Genomic DNA, 15,939 nt, shown 5'->3' on the forward strand with positions numbered 1-15,939 from the left:
ATGCATTATCTCCTATACATATTGTACATAAGTGAATACCCCTATGCAATTCTGTAAATTTCACATTTCAAGTGTTATCATGTTTCTTATTGTGTGTGTAAAGATTTTACTCTTTTTATCTTTAGATGAAATATCTCTTAACAAAAAAAAAAAAAACGGGAAAAAAAATGAATTGATAAAAGGGATTGATGATGCATTACCTGAAATATTTGTATAAAGTCATTTGTTAAAACTATGTTTCGTCACACTGTAGAATATTTCCATTCTTTCTCATTAACTTATGTACATACAAGCAATTAATCATTGAAAAGCATATGTGTTATATATCAGAAACATTTTTAAATTGTAATTAGCATCAGTCTTTTACTGATTTTTACTTTGCATGTTTATGTTAATGAATCTTTTATATATATAAAAAGAAAACTATGCAAGCCATTGATTAGAGAAAAATGTTGTTAAATCATGTTGAAGTTTTCTCTATTTTCATTTTACATGCCTTAATTTACTCAATATATATGTATACATATATATGTGTGTTTCATATATATATATATATATATATATATATATATATATATATATATATATATATATATATATATATATATATATATATATATATATATATATATATATATCAATGTGCATTTATCTTAATAATATTTCATAGAATTTTAAATGTCTGGGACTGTTTCTGTTGATGTTGATTTATTGAAAGCACAAGAATGCCAACCTGTCATTACAGAGCAATTTTTTAATATTTAAAACTGATAATTAATTATCCATGGTAATTTTTAAATTAAACAATAAATTATTCGCTAAGTTGCTTTTGTTCCAAACTTTAAAACAAGTCTCTATGTTTTTAGTTGTGCAAAAATTAATGATAAGTAAGTATAATTGTATACTAAAAATATTATAAGGACTGCTTCAAATTAATCTGCCATAAAAAATACAAAAAAAAAAAAAAAAAAACAGGTTTATACACAAAGAAAAATTGAGTCAAAACTGTAAAATAGTTTTTTTTTTTTTTTTAGTGTTTAGAACATGCCATATTGTACAAGAACAAATATGTGAATCTATTTGGCTTTTTATTTTATTTTAATTAACAATGCTTTAACAAAAAAATTTTTAAAAAAAAACATAAATTTGTTTGTTCTAAATTAGGAACAGTCTACTAGTTATCTACATAATTCAGGCATATAGCTTTACCTGCTGCTTGCATTGTTCCAACTTTTTTGAGAGTGAAAAAAAAAGCTCCTAAAATTGCCTTACGCACATATATATATATATATTTATATCAGTTGGGCAAAATAATTTAAACACTTTTATACTGACTCATTTTTTATATTTCTCAAAAAATACTTAGAGAATTATTTTAAAACTTAAGAAATGTTTAAGTCTTGCAATTTCTCATACATATCAATAAAGTTCAAATCTTTTAGAGCTTTGAAGGACTGGCAATAAATTATAAACGAAAAAATGCTTTCCACAAACTATGCCGAAAAAAACACTGAGCTAAACATGTAACTAATGTCAATTACATTGATTATTATATAAAATAACTGCTCAAAATTTAGTCAACCTAGTATAAATATTCTTCAAGACCTAGACATTTTTGTAAAAAAAATTTTGGGCATAGGTTTTCATACTATAACTGCATAAATATTTAATAAAATTAGCTAAAAAATTTTAGAGTTAATAATAAACATGGTGCATAGTGTTTTTAAAAAGTGCTTAAAGGTGCTTATTTTTGATTTTCTTTTTTTAAACGCCCTTAAAGGTGTTTTTTTTTTCTTTGGGTGTCTTTAAAAAGTACTCCCTTTTCCAAAATGAGATTTTTTCTTTACCGTGTCTATTTTCGTCACGTGTTATGCAAAAGCGTGCTTTTCACATTGTTCTATTCAGTGTTTTCACAATCTATTTTGGTGTACCGTCAGTCCATAGCCTATGAAAGCGCCATTTTATAAATTTGATGAAGTATATTCTCAATTTCAGGCTTCATTTTCCACCCTCTGATATCGAACTGAAAAATCTGTCGAGTATTTTATGATGGGTAATATATATAATTTAGAAAAGCGTTCCTTGTCAAAAACTAGTTATTTTACCATGATCGTGCAAAGTCTTTGAAAATTATTTTGCATTTTGTTAATGTATATGGTGCTTAAAAGGTGCTTTTTTTGTTGAAAGATTTGGCTATGCACCCTAATAAAAATATCGCTTTAAAATTTGAAAAAAAAATTCTTTACTAATTGCACAAATTATAAGTTATTAAAGTAATTGATTCATACTGCACAGGAGCCGAAGAAAAAAAAATTAATATTTTTTTCATAATTTTGTTTAAAATTGTGTTTGGTAACTTATGAAAACTTCCAATTTGAATATCTTGAAAATTTAAAAAGTTTCTTATAAATTTCTACGTAGCTTTGGTATTTTTTTTTATAAAAAGCTCTAAGTTATTTTGTATCATAAAACAAAATGTGATGGTATCGTGAAATAAAATATACTTTAATAGGGCGTAGTCTGATATAATGTTGATGTCATCGAACATTACTGCAGGTATAGTTATAGTAAAAAAACTAGTTTTTAATAAAAATATCCATACCTTCATGAATATTTACGCTAAATGTATGAATTTGTGTTCAGTTATTTCATATGATAACGTAATTGACGTTACTGGCTTATCACTGTATTTTTTGGCAAAGGGTGTTGAAAATCTTTTTTTTTTCATTCGTAAATTATTCACAAACAATAGAGCAGTCAGACATGAGCGTCAGGAATTAGGATCTGGAAATTATTTTTAAGGAAAGCAATAAAATGTCCATATACAGTCAAATACTTTTATTTCTGATACTTTTTTTCATGATATAGTTTTTAAATATTTTATAAAAAAAATTTCTTATTAAATCCAAGTTAGTATAAGGGAAAATTGACAGTCGCCACAAAACTGCTAGATAAAAAAAAATTATTATAACCTGATTGCCACTTTTTTTCCCCAAAAATGCAAACTTTTGCTCAAAAAAGACATACCTTAATTTTTATTACACATGTAAGCTGTAATCATCCACTTAACATTCAGGATATTTGGCACTAGTTCCAAATTTCAGGAGGCTGAAATCATACACTAGGTTTAATTCTTGTTCAAGTTAGTTTCATATTTGAAACCAAAAAAATTACAGTCGATAATATTTAAAGGTAATCTAATTAATATAATTTCACCATTATAATTATATGAGATTTTTTTTTGTAATGAATAAATTTTATCTTTGTTAATAGACATAAATTTTATTGGTTTTCAAAAACTGAAGTCCTAAATGTTATTGGTTGAAAACGTTGTATCTGATATTTACTTTTACTACTTGAAGGGGTCTGGTTAACTTTTCTTCATTTTAGAGTTTTTAAGAAATGCTTCATATTAATAATATCAATAATGTTTTTAATAGTTTAGAATTTTTAATTTTTGAAAAAACTGGCTACTATTAAAAATGATACTTCTGGTGACTAATGAAATTCTGTTATTTTGCCTTATTGTTGAGCTCTGAATAACATAGTGTTATATGATTTTTTTTTAGCATTTAACTAACCATATTTATAAGAATAATCCCTGATAAAATTAAACGTATAATTAAATTAGGATCAGCAATAAATTTATCAGACTCAAAAATTAGTTTATTTAAGAAATGAGAAAATTCAAAATTCTTAATTTCAAAATTTTTAAATACCACGACAAAATGTATGATATTTGGCATTCTTGGTAGCTTACATTTATGTCTTAGTGTTGTTTGTTGCTTGACTAACATAATGAATTAGTATTGTATGGTTTACAATATTTATTCTTAAAACCTAACACCTTTTTTTACTGAATTAGTCTAGTCCCTACACCCTAAATATTTGAAGAAGAAAAATTTCCAATAAGTTGTTTACAAATTTCAAATGTGTGTGTTTTTTTTAAGTTATATTTTTGTTATGCTAAGTATTATATTGTAAACTTTAAATAAGTTCCACTGTTAAGCCTCTTCAACAAAACTTTGTTTGAGTTGTAATAAATTAAAAACTTTTGGATTTAACAATTATGTGTGTTTTGCTTTGGTTGTATTTTATTCTGTTATTTCATTATTTACAGTTTTCTTTACTCTACAATTTGCCCAAAAATTCGATTTTTAAAAACTGTTAATATTGTTGTCAGGGCCGGATTAGGCACACTAGGCACGTGCCTAGGACCTACGAAAAACTTGGGAGAAAAAAATTTTTTAAAAAAATCAAACGTAGTGGAATCCGAAAAACAGTTTTGTTTTTCTGATTCCACTACGTTTGATTTTATTTTTCTTTTCACGATAAATTTCGCACTCAATAAAAATTTTATCAGTAGTTTTTTTTTTTTTTTTAATTCTGTTGATCTTGCCTTGTTCTGGGTTTTAATATTTATGCTAGTGCCTTTTTTAACTATCGTTTCGGTTCGATAATTTTCAAGTGTTTTGATTTAGATTAATAAGTTTTCCTTTTATTTTATTGTTTCCCCCCGTTTAATTAGGTATGAAATATATTGCGTTATTTAATCATTGGTTTTGTTTATATAAGTTAATTTAGGAATTGTAATTATTTTTAAAAAATAAAAATGAGAATTTTGTATTTTTTAAACTTGTTTTTCTTGTCTAAACTTATAAATTTTTTTATTCTTTTAAATGTTATATTTCTACCATTTTTTTTTTCTCTTTAAAGTTAGGAGTACCTTTCTTATTTCTCTTACTTTATGCATTACACTTGTCGGTATTGCTGATAAAGTTCGATGAACAAATTCGTAAATTGAAATCCATATTAATAAAAATGTAAAAAAAAAAATATGCAAGAAAATTTTGAGGGCCCAAAAACGGCTATGCCTAGGGCCTATGAAAGGTATAATCCGGCTCTGTATGTTGTGAAAACCTTTCATTAATTTGGCTGGTTATAAAAAGCGTAAACAATGAAATATTATATAAGGAACTAACAAAGAGAGAGGATTGTGATTTACTTATTTTTGCTGGTGGGGAGGAAGGTATAAGCAATGTCATTAAAATTTCATTATTCTAGAAACTTTTTTTTTCAGAATTCAACATTCTAACAAAAGTGTTTCGAAAAATAAATAATTACACTTAAAAAAGCATCCAATTAGAAATTAAAAGTTAAAAATTTGAAAACAAACTTTTGGAAAAACATTTCTTCTAGAAGATTCCAGTGGTCGAAAAAACTACATTTTCTTTGTAGTTAACTACAACTACTTTTTTTTAACGTAGCGACTACAAACTCACTACTTATCGAAGACACTACTTTTTATTTTATTTTTTTATAACCGTCGTTGAACAGCCGACCCAATTTCATGGGTTTACGACTACTAATGTTCAACTCCGTAGCCTTGTAATTTTGAAGACAAGGAAACTCCTGGATCAGTACCCCCCAGAGGTATTGATTTGTTGTGGGAACTTGGAGGACTTTGAGACTCGACAGATTTAACGTGCACCAGTCACCATTTACTACACGGGGATTCTTCGGCTGGCGAGGATCGAACCCACGACCTCTTGGATATGGGCCCAAACTTAACTGGAGAACTTAATTTTCACCAATATTCAGAATGGTTTTGATTAAAAAATTGGCTTGGTTAAATATGAGGAGATATTGAGAACCTTTAATTCATGTTTACATGAAATAGTTTTTTATTCTAAAGCACTTTTTACGAATTTGTTCGTTTAGCCTTCAAATTCTATGCTTTTCTCGTCAGTGATTTAAGAAATGCCAGGAAATAATCAAATATTTGTGATTTAAGTGATCAATGCTTTTTTATATTCTCCAAGAAACTGGGGTATTCAACAATAAGCGAACGAAAACAATCGGAAATAAACAGCCAACTGCTTAAATTGGTATATTTTGCGGGTAAACTGAAAATGACCAATACGTCTTACTTAGCTTAAATTTCTAATAACTTTTGGAACTATTATATTGCATAGCTGCTGAATCTCCTGATTTTCTTTTCTTCTAGCATTTTTTTAGCAATTTTCTTTCTCTATTTAAAAAAAGAAAAGGTTGGAAAGCGAACAGGAGGCGTATTCCTTTATTTAATTAAGCAAAAATTATTAACAATAGAATTTTCGTCCATGATCTGAAGGGGAACAATCTGTCTTAATTTGCTAATATTTCTAATTACTTTTCAAACAATTAAATTGCAAAGTAGTATTTTTTGTATACGAACTAATGCTACTCCAACATCTTGATTTTTTTACTAGTCTACAGGCAAGTTGCCCCAGATCAACTCTTTAAGTAGTTCTAAGATTGGCGAGCATTTCTTATAAAATGTAATTAGTTTATTATTATATTTGCTACATATTTCCAGCGGACAATATAAAGATTTTATTTTCTTACGATTATGCTGATTCACTAAAACTTAGTGAAAAACTTTATATTTTTTACTTAAAGAAATATAAGTTAGAAATCTTATATATTAAATAAAGTCTTTTTTTTTTTAGCCTTAAACTCTCGGAATAATTGGCGGTAATTTTTCAATAAGCACTGCTCTAAATCAACTATTAGAAAAAGAATACTTTTGTTGTCTAATTACATAGTTAATTCATTTTTATTGTAATCTGTAGAATTTGTTCAAAATTAGAAAATTCTAGTCTATTTAAAATGGTTTTGGTGGCCAACCACTTTTTTCATTAATAAAACACAAATAATTTGAACTTATTCTGTGACTCGCATAACAATAATTTAAAAGCGTTCACGTTTTAAACCTCCGTGTACGGCGATCACATGGGCAGGCGAACATTGTTTCATTTCAGCCAACAGATAATCAATAGTAAGAAAATATTAAAGCGACTGTCATTTTGCCACTTGACCTCTTTAATGACGATTATAAACTGTTTATACATTAGACTAATATATATCAGTTCCTAAAAATATTTAAATTTTTGAAGTGAATAGATTTATTAGCATGAAGTCTAAAAGTAAAGTAGACAACGGTAATTTTAAAGCAGATTATATAGTTACTTTAATTATCTTTAAAAAATTAGGAGAAACTGAAAATTTTAAATATCTTATTGACCAATAACCTGACCATCCGTTAAAAAATTCTACCCTTGAAATAAAATTGAGTGATATTGTCTTAAACAAGTTTAAAGCGAACTTCTTCAATTATAAGACTCAAATAATTCGTCTTTTATACATAACACAATATAGAAGTTAAATAAATAATACATACATGGATTATAACATTTGACATATAGAAAAAAGCATTTTCTTAACTCACCAAAAGAGGGACTACATGGCTGAAGCAAAACTCCTTAGAGAATGACCAAAAAGTCTGACCCTCCTTGTGATTTCATTTGAAGTCTCGAGTTGGAAGATAAGAAACTTCTCTGTAGTTTTTTATTAACAATTCTAAAGAAATTTCCACAGAAAGGAAATAGGAAAGTTTCTTTCGGACAAAAGACCATGTAGACATATGAAAATCAAAAGCTTAGAAAGGAGTAAAACAACTTTTCCTGAAGCAATAATGGTAAAATAGAGTGACATTTGAATTTAAGTATTTTTCCATCGGCAAGCAAAGGAACGTATAGTTTGTCTAAAGTAAGAACTCCCGTAACCATTCGTCTGGACCCGTGGCGGTGACTATGGTAACGAGGTATAACTATTTCAAGTAGTGATCGGCGAGAGAAAGGGAATATTTTTCTTCGGTCTTTTGTGTTAGCCCTAGAGTGAAAAGGAGCTAACCTCCCTGAAATGAACTATTCTTGTTTCCATAGCAGCAAACTTTGTGGCGGGGGGAGTTCTTACCGTAGACAAACTATATATCACCTCGACGAAAGATGAGTAAGGGGATGATTTGAACCTCACGTTTTATCAAGGAAATGCTTCAGCTCCCTTGAAAGAAAGTTTTTTTTCTTCTTCATATTAATAACAAAAGGATCTTTCCGAATATTTTGTTTCTGATGGGAAAAAAATTAATCAAGCAGGTGGGGTGGTTGTTCGATTCTAAGAACTTACATGCGGTTATGCTGTGACCTACGACCTCTTTGTTCCCTCATTGCCCTCAAATGGGACAAAAGGAAAGAAAAAAAGACTATTTTCCTTTGAGAAGAGTAAACAATGGGAAAAGGGTGAACGTTAAAATAAAATTTTATTATAAATTATTCATTTATAATTTATTCCCTAAAAAGAAGATTCAAAGCAAAATTAATGTCAATTATTTAGTCTCTTTTTAAAATTTATTTCAAAGTAGGTACTTTATTTACGTCTCACTGAAGTGACACATTGGGCTATTGGCGACGGTCTGGGAAACATCCCTGAGGATGATCGGAAGACATGCCATTGCAATTTTGGTCTTCTGCTGAGGGGATGGTTCAGGCAGTATCATAACCAGTGAGGTTCTACCGAAGCATGACTATTGCTAGCTGAAAATTTATTTCAACAGAAAATAATCAAGTCGTAGGGCACCAGTTGAAAGGACACATCGGGATAAGTCCCGGTATCCTAGTGGGCCAGTTCGTCTCTGAATGTATCTAAATAAATTCGCAATGTGCACAAATCATTTATTACATATATTTTAAAATTGTCTTTTTTTTAATGAGGCTTTAAATGTCAGCTATTCTTTTAACAGGGTTGCTACGGATCACGTAAATTTGTGTGGTGGTAGCAAGTTTTCGTAGTTATAGTTTCGATTTAGAGCCCGCGAACTCCGAGGATTTACGTACTAATACTAGAGTACCGAGTTGAGATCTCGTTCTGTGCGATCTTGAGCAGCTACAGTCAGAAAGGCTCACTTTATACGTATTATGCTTGATCATGATTCTAATGACTAGTCATCGTTTAAAGATCTAAATACGAAGAAATCTAATTGTGCCCTTTAATTTGTCTATAATTTTGAAACGATGTAATCAGGGCCGGATTTAAGCTTGGCGGGGCCCTAAGCTACTGAAAATGATGGGGCCCTTTTAAGTTCAATTCTATTTCTGTACACCTAAAGTAAACTGTCGTATTTTTTATTGCTGAATATTAACATTATATTATTAAAAATTTGATAATATTGCTTGATTGTTAAATATATTGAATGTGATGGGACTATAATGTAAAGCCTTCCTATTATTGCACATATTTTTTGAACGAGGAAAAAAACAGAAACTCTTTTTAAGAACATCATAAGCACAGAGTAAAGATTTGGCATGTTAGAGGAACCATTATATGTTTAACAGAGTTTTTTTTCTTGAAATTCTGAATATATGTTATTTGAAATTTTAAATGATATATTTTTTTTGCGAATTTTTTTTTTCTAAATTTTTTTTTTTTTTTTTTTTTTTTTTTTAGCGCTACATTTCGCTTTGCTGCTCTATGACTTAGAAACATGAAATTATGAAGGTGTGTCAAAAATGAGCAAGGTGTTAGAAAGAACATAAGAAAATACAATTTGATTATTAGTTTTATTTTTTTTATAACCGCCGTTGAACAACCAACTTAATTTTGAGTTTACGACTACAAATGTTTAACTCCGTATAATATTGAATAATCACCTTATAATTTTGAACTCAATCCAGAAGACAAGAGAATTGGATCAGTACCCAGAGGTATTGATTTTTTGTGAGAAGAAGAGACTTTGTGACCACGGCAGATTTAACATGCACCAGTCACCGTTTAATACATGGGTATTCTTCGGCCGGCTGGATTCGAAATCCCATTCTCACACACGAGTTCAACGCCCTACCAACCAGGCTAGCCCGGCCAAATTATTAGTTTATTTTATAATAGTCATTGAACAGCCAACCCAATTTCGAGTTTACGACTACTAATGTTCAACTTATTAGACTTCTAATTTTTAACTCAATTCAGAACACAAGGGAACTCCAGGATCAAGTATTGGAAGAAATTTTTGTCTTGGAGGGGGACGTTATGATAGAACTGACCAGCATTTAAGTTACATGATGAGGAAAACCACAAAAGCTTTCCACTGTCAGTCTGACAACAAGGGGACTCTAACCTATGATCCGTCTACCACTGAGGATATTTTACTTCGGCACAGCGGCTGGTGTAAGCCGGGTGTAGAATTCGTATCGACCAGTCAACACTGGGATTCGAACTCAGTGCCCTTGAGTCCATCTTCACTGGGTAATAAGTCTTCAGGAGGTACCAATTTTATTGATTTGCCAAATTTTAGTCATCTTCAAAATGTAAATAGAAATTCAATCGTAATTTTTGTAGAATAAAAAGATGGAAATAAACCGTTTTTCCTCTTAATCTGCAATGATTAATCAGAAGCAACCATGAGAGTTAGTGTGCAAAATGAACAGGGGGTGTAGCTTTCTAGTTTTTTAAATACTTGCTAAATTATTAGTTTTTAACATGCATACTTTAAAAAAAATAAGAAATACATTTTTCAGCATTAAGAAATAATAATTAAAAACTGTCATCAGCTGGAATAGAACCCGCGATCTCACAGTTTTGTGTTAGATTTCATAATCATCAGCCCCAAATATACACACCTGCCTTGCGGATATTTATTTATTATTATTATTTTTTTTAAATTTAATAAATGAAGTTATTTGGATACTTGACATTCTTGAACTGCTTACTTTAAATGCTTGACATTCGTTATTACAGAATGAAAAGCTTTGAAAGACAAATATTAGTTAATGTTTAATAATATTTAATTAAAGAAAAAACATAACCCGTATTGAAATCTAACGAATTGTCCCTGATAAATTTTGTGGCAGTGAAAAAAATTGAAGCCTGATACATGTCCGGATTTTTGAAACACTTTCTAGTTTTACTATTTAATCAAATTGGTTTCGATGTCTTTCATCCCGCCTGTCTCATTAGTGATTCAGCATATTTCGATATCATTTTTGATTCGTTCTTACCTGATATTAATTTGTTTGCGACAATTAATTTGTATAACTTTTTTACTACATTTTTGCGAGGAAATTAAAATTATAATATCGACGGCATTAACTGAAGTTAAATTGGCTTTTTTTGTATGCCTCTTTTACTTACATCATCCACACAACCACACGCGACCTACTGTTTTTTAGAAACAGATATTAAATAGTCTCTTGATCAAATGATGGGACAAAATTTACCTTGTTTATTTTTAAATAATTTATTAATGCTGAAATTGTTTAAAAGATATGTTCCTTTTCATTGACAACACAGTTTTATATTTTATCTAGTCATTTATTTATATTTTTTAAACTTATTTTTTATTTGTTTTTATTTTATTAAATTAAATGCACCAGATTTAAAATAAAAACAAATCTGCCAAAATTTAATAAATAGTTTCAATTTACAATTTTAAGAAGTTATTTGTACTTTGCTTTAAAAATTTGAAATTCTTATAAATTAAAAAATTTAGATGCCATATTAACTTTAAACACATAATAACAACAAAAATCAGGGAGTTAAAAATAGAAACAAGTATGATCAATAAACAATAAAATCATAAGCTATCTAAATAAATGAATTTTGTGTACGAAGTATCATATTTTACAAATTAAACATAATTCATATTTCGGGGATACATGGAAAATTTGGTCAGACAGGAGGTTCGAACAATATTTTTTACATATATATTTAAACATTTGTTTAGCTGATGATCACTTGATTTCAATGCTCTATCAAGCAATATCACATGTTGCTTCTGTCTATTAGCAGTAAGTAAAATTAAAGTAAAACCACATCTGTTATCTCAATTTCATCCAAAATAAACCAAATCAGGAATTTTGGCGGGTAGGCCTGTCAAAGAGGGAATTGAATAGTGGCCCACCATTTAAATAAATAAAGAAAGGAGTTCACGGATTCATGTACGATTAATTTGGAAAATAACAAATTAAAATCAATTACAATAATTAAGTAAATTAAACAATTAAGCTAGTTAAAACATTTAGGATAATTAAAAGGAAAAAAAGCTTTTGTAATAAATTGGAAAAAATATATTTTTGCAAAAAAGAAAAGTTAAAATTAAACGAGAAGCTCTTTAACGACAATGAGACACAACAGAAATCCCGAAACAGAGTGACCCTAAACAAGATTCTCCCACAGCCCTAGAAATTTTTTGCCCAGAAATCAGACAAAAGGGTGTTTCTGTGGACAAATGAGCCCACAGCAATTTAAAGAAGCTGAAAACATTTCCCACAGTGTAAATTGAGGTGGCTATTTGACTACTCCATGGAGTACCGCTTTTTAGGATTCATGGACTACTCCCATCACTGGTAGCTACGAAAGCTACAGGATTGTTTCATCAGTCAAAAGGCCTTTTTATTGCTCTTTTGGTTAAAAAAGTGAAGAGTAACAATTATTTTATGTTTGTAAACACTTCTATTAGATTTTAAAAAGCGTTCGCCAATGTAAAGAAAAAAATATTATTTTAGGCTTCAGAGGGCTCCAGCTCCGAATAAAACTTTAAAAAAAGAAGGAAAAAGTTAGTTCTGGGGGCCCTTGACATCTCGGGGCCCCAAGCTATAGCTTATTTAGCTTATACGTAAATCCGGCCCTGGATGTAATTTAGATAAAAGTTGTACAAATATATGTGTTAAGATTATTGGTTAATATTTGGACAAAATGATGGACAATGTATGTTCAAAGCTTTCAATTTGGAGTGGACTAATAGTTGTTTGACATAAAGCTATAGTTTGTCTAAGCTAAGAACTCCTCTCGCCACAAAGTCTGAGGCCGTCTGGTGCTATGGAAACAAGAACGGCGGATTTTAGGGAGGGTAGCTTCACTCTAGGACAGGGTTTCTTAACCTGTGGTTCATGAACCCCTAAGGGGTCCATGAGTTATATTTTGGGGGTCCGCTGACTACTCCTAATTTTTAAAACGTTTGGAAGCCTACCCATTGCTTGTAAATCGAACTATGGCAGCTATAATTCCGTTTGCTACAGTGTATCTTTGCGAAGCGGAATTTTCCACACTTGTGACAATAAAAATATAACATCGAAATCGATTGAATGTTGAACATGATATACACGTTGCTTTGTCGAAAACCATCCCTCAATTAAATTTATTAATTAAGGAAAAGCAGCAGCAACCTTCACATTAAAAATTTTAATTTTAAAATTTTTGTATACTACTAAAATAATAAAATTAAATGTTTGCTAATAATTGATGTTTTTTGCAAATATTTTTTTTCACAGGGGGGTGGTCCGTGACTTCTTAAAAAAATTTTAAAAGGGGTCCATTATATCAAAAAGGTAAAGAAACACTGCTCTAGGAGGAACACAATAGACCGAAGATAGGGATTCACTTTCTCTTACCGACCCAAGCCGAAACAACTCCGAAACAGTAACCCCGCATCCCTACTTGAAATAGTCATGCCTCGTTACCATAGTCACCGCCACAGGTTCAGACGAATGTCTGGGGGAGTTCTTATTTTAGACAAACTATACGTGTACTAAAATAGCATTTTGAAATGTATTTTTACACAGATAAAAATTGGAGCTTCAAGCTTAAAAACTTAACCTTTAATACACTGGTGTAAGAATTTAAGAGAATTTGCAGACCTGGTCGATTATCTCCAGAACTACTGGACCGATTTTAATGAAATTTGATATGTAGGGGAGAGTGGGGTCAATTGTAAAATTTTTTACTTAACTATTTTTAACTAACAAAATATTCAATATATTATTAGTACTAATTGACAGACGAGTAAAGTAAACTATCTTCTACTAGAAAAAAAATAAATACCTAATTTTAAATATTATTATATTAGTTATTAACAATTTTTGGCAGTCGTGCACCTGTTACAATTGTCCTCACTTACGGGGTCAATTGCAACAGTTCATAAATTCAACTAAAACATAGTTAATTATACATAGTATCATAGTTGTGATATATTTTTTTATTGATCAAAATAGTAGTGATATTTTAGGAGTAAAAATAATAATGAGCAGAGACCTAAAGGGTTAAACTTTTAACTTTAAGGGATTAAAAATTTTAATTTATGCTGTGAAAGGTGACAAATAAAATAATGCACATGCAACATAATATAAATGATATAGAAAACTATTGGTGGTTCTTAAAGAGTTAGGTAATGGTTTGTAAACATAAGATTATTTATTTTCAGCTGTTACAATCGTCCCGTTACTTATTGTTACAATTGTCCCCAAGACGCCATTTTAGCTTCATTTGTTAAAAACAATGCTAGTTAATTAGCAAAACTAATCTTTTTTTTATTTTATTGAAATGTTAATTAAGGTGTCCACTTACATATTCGGCTAATAATTTTTATTTGTTTAAACAAAATTACTTTGTTACAATATAATATTCTAATACCAAAAAAAGTACTTACGTATCGTGAAAGTATCTTTTGTGATGTAACTCTTTTAAAAGTACATAAAAATGGTTGCCATCAGGGGTTTACATGTAGATTTATTAAATACACCTTGTGCGCCACCTAGGAACCAAATCTAGAACCCGACACTCGAAATTTTTGCTCTGTTACAATCGTACCCTGATACAATTGACCCCACTCTTCCCTACTACATACATTAATGCAATGCAAAACAAATAACCATTCAACAATTGTAATACATCGTAAGTAACACTCGTCGGAGTCGGATGATATGAAATTGTCACCTCACAGGACAATTCATGCCAATTGCCCCAGGAAATGATAAACTACCTTATTCCAAGTATGAAATCACGCTACAAGGCCTGTATAAGAGGGGACCATACCCCCTATTAGCCCATTTTTTATTCTGCAAAAATTATATTTATTAAAATATTGCAAATATTTATTAAAAACTGAATTAACTAAACTGATATTTTGAAAAATTAATATATTTCTTTTTGATTAAAAATGGGAAAATATAAAAATGGGGGAAAAATAATAGTTTTCTTATCACACCATTTAACAAAAAAGTTAAAATAAATTATCTGTAATGTTCTGAAATGGAAAGATAAAACATAGATAAATATTTTACTGAGCAACATAAATTCGAAATGAATATTTTAATTTAAGAAATTTTATGGAGTCAAAAATGATTTAAAATAAAACAAAACACATTATAGCTAAAACCAAGGTACAACATTCTGTTCGGTATATTTTTTATTTTGGAATAATATAATTTGTAAATTATTCTAGATTTTATGATTGTTAAATCTTAAAACGACTTTTTAAGCAACAAAAAACTGGAACCGAAGTTCAAAAGCAGTAAACAATTTGAAAACCTACATTCAATTTCGTGTTTTGTGTTACCATTGTATTAAAAATATTGATTTTTTTTAGGGGGGAAAAAACGATTGAAAAACTACATTGATTTAGATTTTGCGCCATAAAAACTTAAATGCGCAAATCCCCATCCCTCTAAAAAAATTACAATTGTTCTTTTTATTATCTTCAAGTGCTACCGCGGACCGCACGTCAATTGCTGACAGGCTGTAGGATGTGCACCCCTATAACATAATATAGTGTATTATTTCTGGATCATGCATCGTGCTCCCTCAAACCTCGCTCCCCCCCCCCCCCGGCGCAGGGGTGTATTACGCCACTGGAAGGAAATAATTATAGACAAATTAGCTGGCCCCACAATGTGGCACAGTATTTAAGTATCGATGTATATATTTCTAAGTGCCCCGTAACTACCCTTAATATTAACATATAATATTCAAACTCAGTTAGGTTTTACATTATAACAGGGGTTTCCAACTTACATGAGGCCGCGGGCCACAATTAAAAATATAAATCAAATGGCGGGCCACAACTTTATCAAAATTTTATGAAGGACTTTTTTATGTTTGAAAGAACATTAAATATTACTGTCAGATTTATTAGCTATTAATAATATTTTTAAAAATATTAAATAAATAATAAAAATTCGGGCTACAATAACTTTAATGTGCACCTATGTATTAAACAAATATTGTGCAACAGATATCTAATTGTAAAAATACAAAACTTTAAAAAGGTTGGTATTAAAACTTACATAGTAG

The sequence above is a fragment of the Parasteatoda tepidariorum genome, chromosome 2, assembly GCF_982258835.1.
Source record: "Parasteatoda tepidariorum strain Cologne lab strain chromosome 2, Ptep-v5.0, whole genome shotgun sequence".
NCBI classification, from domain to species: Eukaryota; Metazoa; Arthropoda; class Arachnida; order Araneae; family Theridiidae; genus Parasteatoda; species Parasteatoda tepidariorum.